Source organism: Lontra canadensis, unplaced genomic scaffold (assembly GCF_010015895.1).
Source record: "Lontra canadensis isolate GAN:19392208 unplaced genomic scaffold, GSC_riverotter_1.0 scaffold223, whole genome shotgun sequence".
NCBI lineage: Eukaryota > Metazoa > Chordata > Mammalia > Carnivora > Mustelidae > Lontra > Lontra canadensis.
Window position 1 is genome coordinate 625,871 of NW_022631217.1, and position 18,213 is coordinate 644,083.

Below are 18,213 nucleotides of genomic sequence, written 5' to 3' on the forward strand. Positions count from 1 at the left end.
CTGATTCTTAGAATCTTAGATCAAGGGGCGCCTGGGTGGCTCAGTGGGTTAAGCATCTGCTTTCAGCTCAGGTCAGGATGCCAGGTCCTGGGATTGAGCCCACATAGGGCTCCCTGCTCAGAGGGTAGTTTGCTTCTCCCTCTGCCTGCTGTTCCCCCTGCTTGTGCTCTCTCTCTGTCAAATAAATAAAATCTTTAAAAAAAGAATCTTAAATCAATAAAATATTGAATATTTTCTCAGATACATCTTATATTTATCATTCAGTAGTTCAAACATATGACTTATTAGAGGCATAGAAAAAAATAAAGGCACAACCAGTTTTCACTGCACACAGTGAAAGTGTACTAAAAGTTTTGAAGAACATTGTCTCACATATGTGAAAAATCCATTTTACCATAAAATTTGAATTATATGAGGCTGGAAATCTGGAAAAAAGACTATCCCCAGCTTTCACTCTTTTTAATTTAATTTAATTTGATTATTTGACAGGGAGTATGCACAAGTACAAGATAGGGCAGAGGGAGCAGGAGAAGCAGGCTCCCAGTGGAGCAAGGAGCCCGACTAGGGGCTCCATCCCAGGACCCCAGGATCGTGACCCTAGCCAATGACAGACGCTTAACCAACTGAGCCACCCAGGTGCCCCAGACACTCATTTGTTTAACTTGCCGTTATATTCTATTTGAGTCAGAATAATCTTTATTTCAAAATACATCATTTTCATTATATAAAAATATAAAAATCCAGCAAAACCAGAAATATGAGTATATTTTCCTGGGCTTTCACATTTGTCGATTTTTTATCTGCAATCTCTCTCTCTTTTTTTTTTTTTTTTGAGAGAGAGAGCGAGTGCACACATGCACAAACAGGGTGAGGGGAGGAGGGACAGAGGGAGAAGGAAAGGGAGAATCTCTCAAGCAGATTCCCAATCTAGCACAGAGCCCAATGTGGGGCTCGATCTCATGACTCTGAGATCATGACCTGAGTTGAAAGCAAGAGTCAGATGCTAAACTGAGGCACCCCTGCGATCTTTTTCAATACAACTTACAACCTCACCCCTGTTTCCAGTCTTATTATACCAGTGCTAAGTGCAGAAAGATCTGCAATAAATACATTTTTTAAAAAGGCAAAGTTGCGAAACTCAGTCTCATTCAACAGGTTCTGTGAGAGTGGAGGTAAGCATCTAGGAGAGAAAAGAAAGTAGGACATGGCATTTCGAAGTTCTTATCTGGAGTTCTTTCAGTGATCTTTGTCCATTGATTCATGTTTAAAGATGCACGTGAACTCAATGTTATTGAAATCTCCCTTTTTGTCAGTAGTCCCTGTACAGCTCATGTACTTCCTTGTCTGGAAACTGATCTCCCATTGTTGTCAACAGCTCTCTCAGATAATGTTCCTGAGTAGTGCCTGTTGCTTCTTCATGAAAGCAAGCAAAAGCATTTCTGATGACGTCTTCTGGATGTGTGCCATTCAACTTTTCACCAAGCATCATGAGGAGCAAGGTGAAATTTACAGGCCCTAGGGCATCCTTCATCGTGGCATTGAGGTATGCGTCAATTGGATTCCGCCCTAGAGAAGTCAGCATAGCATGCAAATTATCCTTGTTGATGAAACCATCTCTGTTCTGATCAGTCATGCTGAAGACCTTGAATTCCTAAATCTGTGGCTGGTCAAACATGGCAAACACATGGGATGTTGCCTTCTTGGTCTTTGCCTTTTTGCTCCACGTGCTGTCTCTTTCATTCTGGAGATGTGTTCTTTAGAAGCTACAGTTCATGTTGTCTAAAGTTAGTCTCATTATAGCATAAATGAGGATCCAGTCAGCCATCATCATAGAAATTGTTTCATTTAACGGAGCTGGCCACCAGATGCCAGACTGGGGCTGCCCGGTGCCTGGGTTTTTAGAGTTCCTGTCAGCTGGGTGTGGAATGAGGTTGACAAAATGGTGGTACATGCTGAGGCTGGGTAGTGGGTACACCCGAGATTGTTAGACTTCTCTTTTGAATTTGGTGTGTGTTTGAAAATTCCCATTATTGGGGTGCCTGGGTGGCTTGGTTGATAGAGAATCTGCCTTTGGCTCAGGTCTTGATCCTGGGGTCTTGGGATTAAGCCCCCCATCAGGCTTCATGCTCGGTGGGGAGTCTGCTTCTCCCTCTCCTTCTGGCCCACCTCCTTGTGCTCTCTCTCTGTCAAATGAATAAATAAAATGTTAAAAAAAAAAGAAATTTTCCAAAATAAAAGTTGGTTAAAGTATCTCCTACCCCAGAAGGGCTGTAATCCAATGGTTTTCAAGATCTTTTAAAAAATAAACAAAAGGAACCCCCCTTTTTTCAAACATGGTGGAAAAAACTTAATATGTAAAACTTAATATGTAGGTGAAAACTTAATATGTAAAATACATCCAAGGGAAGCCGCTCAGGCTGAAGCTTGGGGGGCTGGCCATGGGAGTTTGGCCTCTGGCCTTTCACCCACACCAGTCTGTGAGCCACCCCCACCCGGTAGTCCTCTAGGCTTGCTCACTACTCAAGTGTGGTCTGGGGACCGGTAGCAACAGCAGCACCTGGGCGCTGGTGACTCTGAGGCCCCATTAGTGAGCTTTCTGGTTTTACAACTGAACTAAAGCAGGCTCATGGGCACAGGCGCAGAGCCAGACAACGGGAGCAGATGGGAGAGCCAAGGTGGGGGGAGAGGTTGCCTGACCTTCAGTCCAGGCATGTCTGCACCATTCTTGTCAATTGTGCCCTGAGGCAGGTTTCACCCTGGGCCCCAGAGGCCAGGCACATGGCTTTGTTTCTTCGACCAAGCCCCAGCCTTCTGCCTGGTGCCGCTAGCAGGACCCTGTCCCATGTCTTTGCATCTTATTCTATAACTACCTTACCTAGTGCCAAGTTCCTGCAGAACTGGGGTCAAAAATGGCCCCACTATTCCCCTCTCTCAACACATTCTTCACACCAATCCTTGCTAAAAACTGTCTTGATGAGTCGGGCAGCCTCCTGGGCCAAATCCTTGGAGGCTAGACATTTGGCATTAGGGTGTTCCCAGGTGGGTTTGAGTTCAAGACTAGGATTCCAGTTTCTGGCAGGTTCTGGGATGAGCAATGTGGGGACTGTGGTCCACTTCCTTGGACATGCAATCCCCAATTGCTTCTGCCTCCGCCAAAGCTGTCTGTCAGGCAAGATCCCTGCCACCGGCAACAGACATTTCAGCCTTGTTCCTTCTAAAGACCATTTTAAACCATAATAGATACACCAGAATATTCTTAAACAGAAAGCTTTAGAGTTTTGATTCCTGATCCCACAGGCACGCCCGCGAGGCTGGGAATGCTTCATGTAGCCCTTGCCTTGGGCCACACCGGCCTGGGTAAAACCAGGAGTGGGGATTCCTGGCAGTTGCGGTGTGTCCTGCCCCAGGACCGCAGTGCTGGCTGGATCCTTCCGTAAAGTCCTGGTACCCTGGGGACAGCCGCAGGCCCAGACCTCCATACACACCTGAAATGCAAGTCTATCAGCAGAAGGAGGTGAGGAGGGAAGGAAACAAAGCCCAGCCCTTCTTTCCTCCTCTTCCTGGGCTTGGTCTGAGTGGCCTCAGGGCTCTTGGAAGCCACCGAGCAGAAGGGCAGGAAGGGGATTGTGGGTATGGAGCTGGGAGGAGCCCACGACCCCTTGAAATGACTTGAAGCATTTGGGGCATGATTTGTTGGAAGTGAATGACTTATGTTAAGCAGCTGTTAGGAATGTTTCCCAGCTCAAGTCTGTGCATGTCTCTAACTGTGCAAGAAAGAAAGGGGGCTGGCAAGGTGTGACCATGCATGAGGTTCTTTCTGTACCATTCACGGTCTGGATGAGAGGTCTCAGGTGCAGCATTCCCGAATGCCAGATGCATGTCTCTGTCGCGGTTCTTTTGCTGGTGTGATGACATGGCTTATTAGTAGCATGGCTGCCGATCAGCATAAGCCTTCGTCCGTCCAGTGAGGTCTTAAGAATTTGGACTATTCTTATCAGTCTGGAATGGCAGCATGAGGACCTTCATGAGCCTGGTCTTCCAAAAAGCCACAAACACACTGGCAGCAATGGTCAAAGTCAACGTGTTCAGGACTCTGGATGCTCGCCCAAGGCTTGCAACAACCTGAGGAGCTTTGATTCGAGAAAAAGTGCTGAATCACAGCAAGCACTGAGGGTTAGTGGCTTTTTAACTTGGACTATTCCTATCCCCTTTTCCCCAGCTTCAAGGGAGTCTTCAAATCCAGCCTTGCAATCTCTCACTATAAAAACCAGGCACCTAGAAAATAAGCCAAAGGAAAAAAAAAAGCCAAAATGGAAAGCAGTCCAAATATCCTTCCGTTAATAGTGATGATGTGATTGGGGATTGAGATTTGAGCTACCTTTGCTTTTCACATTATAGCATTTATATCCTATTAAATTGTTAGAAGAGTATTACTTTTTGTTGTTGTTGTTAAGTAAACTCTACCCTAATATGGGGCTTGAACTCACGATCCTGAGATTAAGAGTCGAATGCTCTACTGACTGAGCCAGCCAGGCTCCCCACGAGAGTGTTAAATTAAAAATAAATCGTAAAACAAAAGAGCAAATGGAGGAGGAGTTCCTGAAAATGGTCTAGTGATTAAGGAATGGTAGATAGAAACTACATAGAACTATTTATGACCGTTTCTAGCTGAAGAGCTGTATAAAACAACCATGTCCTTTTTATTTGATATGCCATCTTTTACATTTCATCTTAGTGAGATCCAAAAAAAAAAAAAAGAAAGAAAAGTTTGTAAGAGCTTTTATAAACTCACAATTTGACCTTTGGTTCCTGACTCTACTTCCCCTATAAGATTCTAAGTTTGTCAGGTGTGAATTCTCCTCCCATGGTGGTTTTCAGAGACATAACTGTAGCAAGGGGAGAAACAACCAGGGCACGGGATTATCAGGCAGCCTGGCTCTACTACTGTTTGCAGAAATAACTGTATTTCAATTCATCTTTCAAACTAACAGCTAGGGGCCCCTGGGTGGCTCAGTGGGTTAAGTGTCTCAGGCTCAGGTCATGATCTCAGGGTCCTGGGATCCAGCCCCACATCGGCCTCTCTGCTCAGTGGGGAGCCTGCTTCCCCTTCTCCTTCTGCCTGACTTTCTGCCTACTTGTGATCTCTCTCTCCCTGTCAAATAAGTAAATAAAATCTTAAAAAAAAATACTAACAGCTAACCAGAAGCCATCATAAGCAGATTTCTGTGCCCACTGTGATAGGCCAATCTGGAGGCTGAAACTATTTTTGACTGTGTAGAATAATGCATCGTGGCCCCAAGAGGTACATTAGCAGAGGGCTTTGGGTAGCCACCTGCTGTGATAATATCCCCACAATTATTTCGAAGGCCGTCTGTGTGAATGAGCTGAGGAAAAAAAACCTGCCAGGAATAAAATCCCCCGCCTCCCACTCCAGACACAACAGTTATTCATGTTTTGTTTGAGACCAGGAAATAACCTGCAGGGTTCAAATTCTCCCATAATTATTGGAAAGTATCTCTGCTTAAGACCAGGAAGTAACCACTGTGATCAAATCCCCCACAGTGACCTGTTGACCATGGATAGGCTTTGGATCTTCTTTGATGGTCCTAAAGCTGTAGATGCAGTTTTGGGCTAATGTGAATTGGGAGAGGGTCCACTGCTTTCATCAGTTTCCTGAAGTGGCTCGTGGCCAAAAGAAATATAAGATCCATTGATCTGAGGGTTTGCTGGATTGAAAGTAGGAAGTACCAGACTGATGAAAGGCATTCCTTTCCCCCAACCTCCTCCCGAGATTCTTCAAAGACGGTGTTGAGTCTGGGGTAATCCTTGTACCTGAAGTTTTTTGGCAACATGATCATTTTAAATAAAAGTTATTGAAGAGATAGCCTGCGTGAGGAGAACACTCAGATCCTCCTCTGTCCCTTTGAAAGCACAAACCAAATATCCCATGTGAAAGGAAACTTTCCTGGACCAGAGGCAGAGAGACATCCTTATCGCCACAGCTGGGAGATTCAGAGCACAGAAGGTTATAGAAACAACCCTTGTTACTTTGTACTAACCTACGACCCTGGCCCAAATTCTGTTTAGGATTCCTTCCTCCTGGAAGCTCCCAAAGTTCAGTTTTCTTTGCCCTGCCCGTGCCTCATAGATTTATTGTCTCTTTCTCTAAAAAGGATAAAAACTTCCTGCCTTGGTCATTTCTTTAGGTCTTAATTTCATTACTGGTACTCCGTGCATGTGTAACAAAACTTTTGTCTCCTGTTGATCTGTCTCATGTCGATTTAATTCTTATTCCAGCTGGAAGAACTTGAAGAATAGGGAAAGAGTTTTTCCTTCCCTACAGATGAAGCCCTGGGAGGGGAGCTGGTGGGAGGAAAACATGATAAGGCAGAAGGGTGCTTCTAAGCTCCTGACCTGGAAAGGATCTTCAGGGAGAAGGATCTGTCCTAGCTTTGAAAGTAACCCCAGTCTTAGGCTGTGGAGCCTAGAGGAGAGGGCAGCTGGGTGTTTCTGGATGTGTGGCCCAGGCAATGAGTAACTGCTATGTTAGGAACTATCATAGATCCTGTTGCTATTGGATTCAGGGGAATTACCCCTGGAGCCGGCCAAGATAGGACCAAGGGCCAGGGCTGAGGGAGAGACGCTACCCAGCCTGGACTGAAATGGGCTGGAACAATGCAGAAGCATAACATACAGGGAGCACTGACTGGCATCCCAAGTTCATGGCTCACTAACTGTGTGCACTTGGCCCTTAGCCTTTTGAGATCCCATTTCCTTCTCTGCAGACTGTGAGTTTGGGACTAATGACACTTCCGAGCATACATCTTTCAGAGTTTCAGGTTTAAAACCTTTGTTTATGTTTCTAAAAGTCATAAAAGTGCAAATTTGGAGCTAATTTGTGCAAGTAAGATGGAACTAAGCTGGTCATCTATATAGTGTATCTACCTGGGGCCCTGAGATGCCTCCTGCCACATGACAGTACAGTAGATTTTGATGTCTCAGATGCTGTCTCAGATCATTATGATTGAATGAAATGCTCGAGAGGAAAGGGCTGGAAGTGGCATGATGCTCAGAGCTGCAACCGGAAAATTGCTGCCCTCAGAGGAGAAGTAGATGCATTAAGTTCTCTGGTAAAGGCAGTAGAATTGACCTGAAGGAAACTGGGTGAAGATCCTGTTTGGAGGTGCAACTTTGTCACATGAATCAAATAAACCTTTGGGGGACAATTCTTTAAAAAAAAGATTTATTTATTTATTTATTTATTTGAGAGATAGAGAGAGAGAGAGAGCACAGAGGGAGGAGCAGAGGGAGAGAATCTTCAAGCAGACTCCCTGCTGAGCACAGAGCCCAACACGGGGCTCTAGCTCCTGCTCCTGAGATCATGACCTGAGCTGAAAACAAGAGTCGGATGCTCAACTGACTGAGCCGCCCAGGCGCCCTTGGGAGACCATTCTTAGTCTAGGTGGAGGATCATCACCATAGAGGCTCACCTGTACCTTCAAAGCTGAAGGATGTGTTCATGGAGCATCAAACTTCAGAAATGGTTGATGACATATCCAGGAACAGTCTCGTATCTTCTTGTAGGAAAGCCAGTTGTTTGAACCCTCTTGGGAAGCAGTTTTCAAATATTTAGTAAGAGCCATGAAGCTGTTTGTAACATTTGACCTAGTGATTTCCATTTTGGAGATTCTATCCTAAGGAAATGGCCCAGATGATTGAAAATTCATCATGAACGGATTGTCATCCCACTGACACTGATCTCACTAGAATATGGAAAAATGATTCATAAAGTATGCAAAACAACGGATGTACTATAGTCCAACCCCTGCCCCAGTCCCCCCAGCTGCCCAGCATCCACACATACTCTTCTTTCTGTTCGTTTACTTGCAAAAATGCTCCCTGTGTCACTATCATATGCACTGTACCAAAGGCACTCACCATTTTCTCAAAGGAGACAACCCAAAGTCTCATCCTTCTTTTGTACCAAGCTTCAAGTGCAATACCTCCAGGTGATGGTCTTTGCTTTTGCTCATTTCTAGATGTAGCGCTTTTTAAAAAAAATATTTTATTGATGTATTTATTTGAGAGAGAAAGAGAGAGAATGAGAGAGAGAGGGCATGAGAGGGGAGAGATCAGAGGGAGAAGGAGACTCCCCACCAAACAAGGAGCCTGATGTGGGACTTGATCCCAGGACTCCAGGATCATGACCTGAGCCGAAGGCAATTGCTTAACCAACTGAGCCACCCAGGTGCCTCCAGATGTGACACTTCTTAATTCATAATTTCACCTGCAGTTTAAAGGAGAGTGTGACCCACTCCCAATAGTCCCAATACAAGATGAAAGTAAGATAACAGAATACGTGTAATACCATGTCCATTTAGAAAAGGAAGGGGAGAGGGGAGTCTGCATGGATCAGTAGGTTAAGTTTCCGACTCTTGATTTCTGCTCAGGTCATGATCTCAGGGTCCTGGCATTGAGCCCCACATCCGGCTCCGTGTTCTGTGGGGAATCTGCTTGTCCCTCTTCCTCTGTTCCTCCCCTCACTCGTGCTCTCCTTCTCTCTCCCTCTCTCTGAAATAAATAAATAAATCTTTTGAAAAAAGAAAAGAAAGGGGAGAAATCACTCATGGTGGTCCCCAAAATGCCGCATATCTCTCCACACTCTGCTGAAGAGGAGAAAGCAGGGACTCCCCATTCTGATGAAGGAGTGAGTTGCTTGGGCCACATTTCTGCTGCCACTGGTTTCTGCTCTCTGGGAAGATAAACCTTGTCCCTCCTTGTCCTGCCCACATCTGAGTAAGGTACAGGGAAGGAGTCCTCTTCTGGGGTGTGGCAGCCTTCTTCCTGATGGTAGGGTAAGTGTTATCGTGGTAAGCCTTCAGGTCTTTGATTCTGAGTCTGGAAATTTCTCCAGCAAGATGACCCCTTTATTAAATTAGGAGGTTGGGGATCTCTTTGCTTCTGGTCATTGCTATAGACTAATGATTAAAGAAGACAGTTCCCAAACAGTAGATTTCAGGGTGTGTGGCTTTTCAGTCCTTGTTGCTAAGACCAATCCCCTGGCTTTGAGCTTAATGACCTTCTTTGATTTCTGCTTTAGGATAATTCAAAACAATAACCTGGGATGGAGAGGGTCTATGGGGATAATTGATATCCTTTCCAGGCAAGGAATGTCCAGCCTGAGGTGCATAGAAAAGGCTTGGAGGATCAGGCTTGGCTCCTCTTAGGTTTCTGCCTTAATTGGTCCTACCTTCACCTTGGGGCAGATAACTGGACTTTGTCCATGTTGCACTGTTGTCTGATTCAACCATCTTGGAATTAGGATGCAGGGGTCCTATTAGGATAGCTGTATTTTCATCTTTGTCTGTCTTAAGATGGATCAACCTCACCATCCAAAACTTGTCTCTTCCTTATAGTACCTCTTTGAATGCCACAAGGAGCAACCAAAAGGATACCTGTACTGAAGTTATATAACCAGGTTCTCCATTTCCTAACACAAGACAGAGAGCTTTTCTCTGTCCTCCACCCAACCTTTCTTTAGTCAATTCTACATTGTTTGGCCTGGCCTTTACCCCACTTCTAGGAACCAATTTCTGTATGGGATTCTTCCAATAGTCTATGATGGAAGAATGGAATCATTGTGTTTTTGTGATAAGTTCAGCTGAATGGGTGTCAAGTAATGTTGGATTGTGAGATGGCAGTGGATGAGTGAAAATTTTCCATACTTCAATTTTAATTTTTCTGATGTCTGCTAGTGCTTATGCCCCAAATATTTAGGTGGTTTGAAAGTGTTAGTGCTCTCTAGCCAGTGACCACCAGGAGCACACCTGTAGTTGAACAAGTTGGGTTTATTACTCTTTATAGGTGAGGAAAAATGAACACAGTGGAGGAAACCATAAGGTCTTTCAGTAACAGCAGTGTGATGGGATTCTTCCAAGTAGGTAAGACCAAAGGGTAAGAGGGAGGCAGAAATTGAGCAAGAAAGCAATAGAAGGATTGGAGTTTATCCAGGCATCCAGCCTAGATAAGAAGTCATATCACAGAAAGATAAATTTGAGATCACTGGGAAGGAGGACAGTGGTCAACAGCATTCAATACTAAGGAGACGACCAGAAAGAAAAGGACTGAATTGTGTCAAGACCAATATTGACTGAGTAATAGGGGTAGAATCCAGATTGCAACAGTTGAGGAGTGGATAGGAGAGCAAGACTTGGAGACAGCAAATACAGACGATTCTTTTGACAAGCATGACCATGAAGGAAGAAGAAAGAATAATAGAGAATGCCAGAGTCAAGATGTTGATTATGTTGGTATTGTTTTAATGGGAAAGACTTGAGTTTGTTTAAATGCTGGTGAGAAACATTAAAGGGTGGAGAAGAGATTGAAAATAGAGGGTAAAGGGTGGAAATGGAAGAGAGAAATCAGAAAAGAATTCAGTCATTCAACAAGTGTTTGAGGGGCTACCATATTCTCCACATTATATAGATCCTGAAAATGCAGTGGTAGTCAAGACCCAGAGCACAGATGGATGGACTGGGCTCAGATGAAGCAACCCATCTTCCGCTGTGACAAAGAGAGAGGAGACAAGGATGGCTGCTGAAGTGGGGGAGTTTTTAGGGCCAGGAAGGTAGAGAGCTGAGGGGGTTCTTGTCCAACAATGTCCATTTTCCCTGAGGAGTCGGAAGGAAAGTCCTTTCACTACAACTGAGGTTTAAAAGTGGAGAAGGTTTCAAATAGCTCTTGTGGGGCATGGAAAAATGTGATGGTTAATTTATGTTTTGACTTGGCTGGGTCACTATACCAGGATATTTGGTCAACACTAGTCTAGATGTTGCTGTGAAGATTTTTTTTCCCCAGATGAGATTAGTGTTTAAATCAGTGGACTTTGAGTAAAGGAGATTACTTTCCATAATATGGGTGAGCCTCATCAGTCAAAGGCCTTAAGAGTGAAAGACCAAGGTCCCATCTGGAGGAGGGAATTCCGCCAATGGACTGCCTTTGAACTCAAGTTGCATCATCAAATTTTCTCTGGGTCTCCAGCGTGCTGGCTGACCCTGTCAAATTTCAGCTTGCCCAGCTTGTCAGCCCCCACAGTCATGTGAGTCAATTCCTTACAGTCATTCTTTCTCGATAGATGGATAGATAGATAATAGAGATATATCCTATTGGTTATGTTTCTCTGGAGAACTCTGACAGAATCTAGAGAGAGATATTGAGTCTTCTGACTTGGGATACAGAGAAGAATTGATGGATGGCATCAAGGACTGAGTTGAGGTCGGAGACCATGAATCTGTAGTCCATCCATCCATGTGGTTGCAGGATTTTCTCTTGCAGTGTTCAGCAGCCCTAAATAAGGAGGCAGAAAGAAGGCAGAGGTATTTGGATTGATATGGGATCAGAGTTTTGGAGAAATGGAATAGAAATACAAGGTGGTTAGGATAGGGAGTCATCAAATGATGTATTGTACATTTAGTCTAGATTGGGAAAGAATTGAAGACAGAAAGGGGTTAATTGAGTATGAGAGCATGGAAGAATCAGGGGCCTTAAATCTGGTGAGATTTTAAAAAAGACAAACGCAAAAAACCAACCAATCAACCCACCACCCAAGCACCCAACCAAAGCAACAACAAACAGTTGGGCTGAATTGCGTACCTTCCAAAAAAGAGATGCTGAAGTCCTTATCTCCAGGGCTTCAGAATGTGAACTTATTTGGAAATGGGATCTTTTACAGAAGTAATCCAGTTCAAACAAGTTCATTAGTGTAGGCTCTAATCCAACAGGACTTTCTGTGTCCTTATAAATGGGGAAATTTGATACACAGACAGACATGCATAGAGGCAAGACAACATAAAGACGCAGGAAGAGTGCCATGTGAAGCCAGAGGATTGGAGTGAGGCACCTATAATCCAAGCAACACCAAAGATTGCTGGCAACCCATTGGAAGCCCCTAAGAGGCAAGCAAGGAATCCCTTAGAGCTTTCAGAGGGAGCACGACCCTGCTAAACCTTTAATTTCAGACTTCTGGCATCCAGAGGTGTAAGGCAATAAATTCCTGTTATTTTAAGCCACCCAGTTTGTGGTGCTTGTTACAGAAGCCCTAGGAAACTTACTCTACATATGTGGAGAGTAAGGGAGTCAAAGAGCCTGAAGGATAGGAGTTGATTAAAGAGTAGATTCTAATTGGGTCCAGACCCCTGAGGAAGTTAGGTAATCTTGGGGGGGTATACAGAATAATCAGTTCCCCCAGAGTTTTTGAAAGCCCCAGATTTGTAGGGGCTGATGCTGAGTAACTAGGGGGTTTCATTGGAGCCGCGGGACTCTTTCCTCTGTCATCCCAAGTCTTGCTGGTGGCCCCAGGGCACCCCAGAGCAAACCAGGGGTTCAGAATGTAGGACCTCCCCAAGGAAACCATTTTGAGATCAAATGAGCACTGCTTTGCTTTCATCAAACATCGCTATGAGGCCATTTTGTGCGTAGCTGTAATGGCAAACAGACTTGCGGTTCACCATAGGGTGACTTCCTTTGGCCGTCACTAGGCAACAAATCAGGACAGATCCATCTGTAGCCAATTACATGCTCTCCAGAGCAACACACTTTCTTTAGGAAGTAAACCTAAAAGTCCTAGATTATCAAAACCGCAGTAGAAATCCTTTATTTTGCTAAAAACACTTTGACCTTTTGGAATTGCTTCAAAATGAAGTCAAAACTTCATGCTGTGCATTGGGTTCTAAGTTGTAGTTAAGGTAGTCATTATTGTTCGAGAAATGTCTGGTTTTGTTTTATAAAGCTAAGGTGGCAGGTGACCCATTTCACTGACCTACTTTCAGTTTAAACAGAAAGTGTCAACTAAAACCCACCTCATGTCAGTTGCAGGGATCTGTCTTTCAATGTTGATGTGTAAAGGAAAAATATTACTTCAGGTTTCCTCATAATTAACAAGGAATGCCTATTGGACATTGGCTCCAAAGATGATTAGGACACAGGTCTTGGCCTCAATGGAATGTGCTACAACCTAGTTGGGGATACAGTATGTGCAGGTAGAAAGGTAATAATATCCAGTAACATGGGGGAATATTTCACTCAACCCTCATGACAATCTTATGAGGGAGACACTATTACTGTGGCCATTTTACAGATGAGGAAATCAAGGCACAGACAAGTAAAATAAATAGCCTAAGGCAACATGGCTATCAAATGGTACCTCCAGAATTTGAGTCTAGGTAGTTTGGCTTCAGAGTCCATACTTTTAAGACAAAACTCGAATAAAAATGAATGACTCTTTGAATGACAGCCCAGGTATTCCAAGTCTTCAGCTAGGACAATCAAGAGAGAAAAGGCTTTTGAACATAATTTCACATTCCAGTCCCTAGTTAATAATATGGATAGCTTTCTCAAAGTACACTAGGTTATCATAGACAGTCAGCCAATACCAATCAATTATTATAAAACTACCCCAGACACAGGTGAGTGTGAGGAAGGCTCTTGGTCATCCATACTTCAGTGGGGACTCTTCTCTCTGGCTTCTCGCCTTCATCATTTTCTCTAACTCCACTGTGATGGTCTGCCATCTGACCAGTTGAGAAAACGTGATGACTAATAAAGGACATACAACCTTACATTTGCATTTAAGGAACACAAGCTCATATGTCGTAAGCATTGACATTGTGTATTAGCCTGTCTGTATCTATGGTATCAATCTTCATCAAAAACCCAAGGGTAGGGTTGCTTGGGTGGCTCAGTGGGTTAAAGCCTCTGCCTTCGGCTCAGGTCATGATCTCAGGGTCCTGGGATCGGCCCGCATGGGGCTCTCTGCTCAGCAGGGAGCCTGCTTCCTCCTCTCTCTCTGCCAGCCTCTCTGCCTACTTGGGATCGCTGTCAAATAAATAAATTAAAAAGATCTAAAAAAAAAAAAAACCCCAAGGGTCTCCCTACTCCTCCATCATCTTAACTCCCACAAAGCCTATGGAATTAGTACATATTTTTTAAAGATTTATTTTTTTTTCCTTCAGAGAGGGGTGGAGGGACAGAGGCAGAGGGAGAGAGAGAATCTCCGCCAGACTTCTGGCTAAGCGCAGAACTTGATGGGGGGGCTCAATCTCATGGCCCTGAGATCATGACCTGAGCTGAAACTGAGAGTCAGATGCCTAAGGGACTGATCCCCCCAGGTGCCCTGAAACTGGGGTACATATTAATTAAAGGGCACAGAGCTAGCAAGTGGTGGTGGGGACCAGGTCTGACCGACTGTGGTCTGTTTTCTATTTTTAAGATTTTTTTTTTTGGGGAGAGCAAGTGGGGTGTGGGGGATGTGGGGGGAAGAGGGAGCAGAGGAAGAGGGAGTGAATCTTAAGCAGGGTCCATGCCCAGTGCAAAGGCAATGCGAGGCTGGATCCCAGGACCCTGAGATCATAACCTGAGCTGAAATCAAGAGTCAGGAGTTGAACCAACTGAGCCATCCAGGTGCTCCTATGGTCTGTTCTCTTAAACTCTGTACCCTAATGAATTCCATGCAATACTGAAAGAGAAAATTATGTCTGTGTGTCAACTGACTATGCTGTTTTATATTCATGTTAATGTTTATATGTCTCTTCTGGATACCTCTCCTCAGCTTATTTGGAATGTCATTGCTCTAGGATTCCCCATCATTACCCCATGCAGAGAAACCAGAGTTTCTCTATTTCTCTATTGTATGGCAAACGTCTCTAATTTGAGCTAACTCATTAAATTTACCCACTCTTCCTGTTTAGGGATGCCTGTGTGTACGTGCATGCGTGTGTGTGTCTTGCATGCATGCACACGTGTGAGTGTGTATTAAGCAGTAATTCAGCTCAGGGGATCTATTCAATGAAGGACCCTAGCTATAACAGTCTTGCATTTCTAGATACTTCTGCTGTGAGAGAGCCATTACACACACGTGCGCACATGAGCGTGAACTTGCATTGGGTCAAGTCAGCAAAATCATCCTTACCTTAAGGCCAACTGGAAGGTGGTTCTGAGAGCCCCATGTGCTGGAACTCATGTAAGGGGCATGCTGAGAGAGAGAATAAGTCCCTGATGTAGAAAAAGAAGTTACTGGAAGCTCATAGACTGAGACTGGAAAGTTATGAGGGACCACTCAATCGTCCTGCTCTATGATGCCTTTTCTCAGGAAAGCAACCCTGATGTGCATTTTGCCTTGATTTGCTCTGGATTTCAAACATAGACTGCAAGGATCAGAGAAGGCATTGAGAAGTAGTTTTTCCAGGCTCCTGTTAATGACAACTTAGAATGTTCTATCCACTGTCTATTTTCCAGGCTCTCCACTGCCAACCTAGCTTAAGCTGTCCTGTTCTCTCGCCTGAATGATCACTCACTGGCCTGGGTAACCACAGTGGCTCCCAGATTCAGTCCATCCTATGAACCGGATACAAGAGTAATGGTCCTTCAAAGTCACGCATGACACTCACATCCCTGGGCTGAACTTTTCAGTGGCTCCCTGGATTTCCAATATGAGAAAGTGTAAACTTATCTGTTAGCCTATCAAGACCCTCTCCCATCAGGCCTCATCCCAGCCTCCCCCATGCCCTCATTTCCTGCAACTCCTAACACACTTCTGCTCTGGTCAAGCCTGTCCTATCGGTTCCCCATAAACCTAGCAAGCTCATTCACTCACAGATTGTTGTATTGCAATGAAATACTGTATGTGTTTCATTCAAAAATGTATTGCAGATGTCCTCTGTGCCAGGATCTTGATGAGGTCCTAGATCCCAAAAGTGAGCAAGACAGTCCCTTGCCACTGAGTGAAGGTCAGAGAGATGAAAAGGCAAGCACAATGAGTAATATGATGAAGGAGGCCAAGGTTGCTGCGGGAGCGCAGCAGAGAGGCACCTAAGCCAGACTCTGGGCAGCCAGGATGGATCCTAGAAAAAGCGGTGTCGTAATCCAGAGACATGAAGGATGAGTAAGAGCGAGGCAGGCCAGGAGCAGCAGAGGACAAGTGACATCGCCAGTCCAAAGAGCAGCATTGACAAAGACCTGGAGAGAGATCCTGACCCCTGCTGCACATAACTGCGTAACTGCCTGTAGTTCAGTCCTGGAGGGTTGAGAGCAGGGAGTTGAAAGTGTCATGGGAACACACCAGGGCAGAGAATCAAAGACAACAGGGAGGAGGAGTCTGAACACTGTTTGGGTCTTTTGCTTTGTGCATGCGCCACGCACTCTCCTGGGCACAGAAGAGGCGCTCACAGTGGTTCTTACTTGACCCTTCTGCCTCTCCACCTGCTACCATGTAACAGATTCATTTTGGCTGAGGGATAATGCTTTAGTCATGCTGCAGTAACAAGGCCAAAATCCCAGTGGTGGACTACAGTAGCATTTAATTTCTTGTTCACACAAAGTCCACTGTGAGGCCAGCTGCAGCGCTGGGGCAGCGGTGACTCAGTGGTCACTGTCGCTCTCATTCTGTGCTTCCACAATCACTGTGGGAGGGTGGAGGGAAAGGGCAGGGTCTCACACAGCTGATTCTGCACCCTAGGCATGAAAGTGGTCACTTCATTTCACAATTCATTGGCCAGAATAAGTCACCTGGCCAAGGTGGCCACAAGGGGCAAGCCACCCAGCAGCCAAGGGGTGCGGGGAAGTGGACTCCTCCGGCGTGCTGGGAAGAAGGGGACCAGTTAAACTAACGCCATCTGGGTGAGTGCTCGACTTCTAAGCAGATACTACTTACGAGGATGGCATGCTGAGTGGGTCTGTGGGTTATTGTGTCCAGAGAGCCAAGCGCTCCAAAGTTTGGGCTTTAATGGTTTTGTTACAGTTGTTGTTTTTTCTGCCTGGAAATTATGCCATCATCCATGCTTGGGTTTGCGCCAACAATGGTAAATCATCAGGCAAAGTGATTACACTGCCTGAGGCACAGTATTAACGATGCTTTTGTCACCATTTGGAAAATGGGATCCGTAGGTGGTGTAAAGCAAGACAAGCAGACCCGCTCTGCTCTCTAGGTCATTGTAACCTCCTAAAGATTTTCTTCCTCATGTCTTTTGATGGCTGAGTGGGCTATTTTCTTGGATTGGGTTAGTGTGTACCCTGAGTCACACCTATTACCCATTTAGGTCTCTAGTTCCTCCCTACAAACTCTGTGAGTTGATATATACCAGACATATGTCTCAGTGTTGTTCCCAGAGTGGGCATCTGACATGCCAGACCCCGGGAAACGGCCGTGAGAACTTTCTGGAGATATTTGCAGGTTATACAGAAGAACAATAGAAGCCCAGTTAACTTCATCAATAGTGATGTTTCCTAATTCACCCTAAATAGGGATGTTTGGCATATATCGAGTATTGGAACAATAAGATATCTTTTTTTTTGGTCCTTTGTAGTAGGAAAGGTTTAAAACTTTGATAGTATTGAAGAGGATGGGGACAAACCAACATTCTCCCACTGAAAGTGAAAATTGGTATAACATTTTCAAAAGGCAGTTGGATAGCATATATTAAAGGATAGCTTTTCAGACCCAATGATCCAACATTTTCACTGCTAAAAATTGAGCACAACTGTGAAGAAATTCGCCACAAACTTGCCGAGATTTATGTGCAAGGATGTTCATGGCCGTGTTGCTTGTGACAGGAAACATGGAAACAACCCAGGTGTCTATTCATACAAGAACTGAGAAAAGATACAATGGCGCATTATTTTTACTTTTATTTTTTAAAAGATTTATTTAGTTGTTTGAGCGGGGAGGAGCGGAGAGAGAGGGAGAGAGAGAATCTCAAGCAGGCCCCCCTCCCAGTGTGGGGCTCAATGCAGGGCTCGATCTCACCACCCTGAGATCAAGACCTGAGCTGAAATCAAAAGCTAGACGCTTACCCAACTGAGCCACCCAGAGGCTGAAGTGTGCACTATTTTTTTTTTGTTTGTTTAATTAGTTGGATCTCCGTGGTATGGGAAAATGTCTGTGCTATATAAATCAGTGAAGAGAGAAAGCTTCAAAATGGCATGAAAGGTTTGTTTGAGAACTGTTTTTTCTTAATAAACGCTATTATGCAGACAAGAAAAAAATGTCTGGGGGAATAGATACAGACTTCACAGGAGTTAATCTCTCGAGGGCTGGGACAATGGGACACTTTCACTTTCTGTAACACTTGCATAGTTCCATAACATTAGAAAATTTTGGAATCAGTAAATGACATTAATTTTTTTCTAACTTATAAAAAAAGGGTGTAAAACTTTCCTCCG

The 18,213-nt window shown here is 44.6% G+C and overlaps 1 pseudogene; it reads right to left on the minus strand.

The window, feature by feature from the left end:
- Window positions 1–1,236: 1,236 nt before the first annotated feature.
- LOC116862167 lies at window positions 1,237–2,712 on the minus strand (annotated as a pseudogene).
- Window positions 2,713–18,213: the final 15,501 nt, after the last annotated feature.